This window comes from Abrus precatorius, unplaced genomic scaffold (assembly GCF_003935025.1).
Source record: "Abrus precatorius isolate BTA unplaced genomic scaffold, Abrus_2018 Scaffold1, whole genome shotgun sequence".
Lineage (NCBI taxonomy): Eukaryota > Viridiplantae > Streptophyta > Magnoliopsida > Fabales > Fabaceae > Abrus > Abrus precatorius.
The window spans coordinates 7,986,026-7,988,525 of record NW_020874291.1 but is presented as its reverse complement, the minus strand read 5'-3'; positions in this window follow the sequence as shown (position 1 = coordinate 7,988,525).

Here is a 2,500-nt window from a genome sequence, read left to right as displayed (position 1 = left end):
ACAAGGTAGGCACCAAGGTGTGGAAAGGCACCAAGTTCAAGGGGGCACTTAAGGGGCACAAGCGCACACCAAGGTTGGCAAGAGCACCCAGTAGGCACCAAGGGTTTGCAAGGGCAGAGGGCCCATGTGTGCAATAAAACGCACCAGAGGGCACGGCATAAAAACCAACCAGCGGACGGCACCAGGGTGCAGAAAAAACCACCGGACACCAGGGTGCGAAAAACGCACCAGGTAGCACCATGGTGCGAAACACAGGTAGCACCATGGCAAGACGCCCAGGAGGGCACATCCAGGGTGCAGAAGCGAGGCACCAGGTGCAGAAAAACCACCAGAGCACCATGGTGCATAAAAAACGCACCGAGTGGCACCATGGTGCAGAAACGCACCAAGGAGGGCACCAGGTGGAAAAACGCACCAGGAGGGCACCATGGTGCATAAAAACGCACCAAGTAGGCACCAAGGGTGCATGAAAAACGCACCAGGGATGGCACCAGGGTCAGACAAACGCACCTAGGGTATGGTCACCATGGTGCTGAAAAACGCACCAGGTTAGGCACCGAGCACCAGGGTGCAGAAAACGCACCAGAGGCACCAGGGCAAAACGCACCAGGAGGCACCAGGGGTGCATAAAAACGACCAGAGGGCACAGGGTGCGAAAAACGCACCAGGAGGCACCATGGTGCATAAAAACGCACCAGGAGGGCACCAGGGCAAAAAACGCACCAGAGGCACCATAAAAAAGCACAGGAGGGCACCAGGGTGCGAAAAACGCACCAGGAGGGCACCAGGGTGCATAAAAACGCACCAGGAGGGCACCATGGTGCATAAAAAACGCACCAGGAGGGCACCAGGGTGCAAAAAACGCACCAGGAGGGCACCATGGTGCATAAAAACGCACCAGGAGGCACCAGGGTGCATAAAAACGCACCAGGAGGCACCAGGGCAAAAAGCACCAGGGGCACATAAAAACGCACCAGGAGGCACCAGGGTGCATAAAAACGCACCAGGAGGGCACCAGGGTGCATAAAAACGCACCAGGAGGGCACCAGGGTGCGAAAAACGCACCAGAGGGCACCATGGTGCATAAAAACGCACCAGGAGGGCACCAGGGTGCATAAAAACGCACCAGGAGGGCACCAGGGTGCATAAAAACGCACCAGGAGGGCACCAGGGTGCATAAAAACGCACCAGGAGGCACCATGGTGCATAAAAACGCACCAAGAGGCACCAGGGTGCAAAAAACGCACCAGGAGGGCACCAGGTGCATAAAAACGCACCAGGAGGCACCAGGGTGCATAAAAACGCACCAGGAGGGCACCAGGGTGCATAAAAACGCACCAGAGGGCACCAGGTGCATAAAAACGCACCAGGAGGGCACCAGGGTGCATAAAAACGCACCAAGGGCACCAGGGTGCAAAAAACGCACCAGAGGGCACCAGGTGCATAAAACGCACCAGAGGGCACCAGGTGCGAAAAACGCACCAGAGGGCACCATGGTGCATAAAAACGCACCAGGAGGGCACCAGGTGCAAAAAACGCACCAGGAGGCACCATGGTGCATAAAAACGCACCAGGAGGGCACCATGGTGCATAAAACGCACCAGAGGCACCATGGTGCATAAAAACGCACCAAGTAGGCACCAGGGTGCAGAAAAACGCACCAGGAGGGCACCAGGGTGCGAAAAACGCACCAGGTAGGCACCATGGTGCAGAAAAACGCACCAGGTAGGCACCATGGTGCAGAAAAACGCACCAGGAGGGCACCAGGGTGCAGAAAAACGCACCAGGAGGGCACCATGGTGCATAAAAACGCACCAAGTAGGCACCAGGGTGCATAAAAACGCACCAGGAGGGCACCAGGGTGCGAAAAACGCACCAGGTAGGCACCATGGTGCATAAAAACGCACCAGGAGGGCACCATGGTGCATAAAAACGCACCAGGAGGGCACCAGGGTGCGAAAAACGCACCAGGAGGGCACCATGGTGCATAAAAACGCACCAGGAGGGCACCAGGGTGCATAAAAACGCACCAGGAGGGCACCATGGTGCATAAAAACGCACCAGGAGGGCACCAGGGTGCGAAAAACGCACCAGGAGGGCACCATGGTGCATAAAAACGCACCAGGAGGGCACCAGGGTGCATAAAAACGCACCAGGAGGGCACCAGGGTGCATAAAAACGCACCAGGAGGGCACCAGGGTGCGAAAAACGCACCAGGAGGGCACCATGGTGCATAAAAACGCACCAAGTAGGCACCAGGGTGCATAAAAACGCACCAGGAGGGCACCAGGGTGCATAAAAACGCACCAGGAGGGCACCAGGGTGCGAAAAACGCACCAAGAGGGCACCATGGTGCATAAAAACGCACCAAGAGGGCACCATGGTGCGAAAAACGCACCAAGAGGGCACCATGGTGCATAAAAACGCACCAAGAGGGCACCAGGGTGCGAAAAAACGCACCAGGAGGGCACCATGGTGCATAAAAACGCACCAGGAGGGC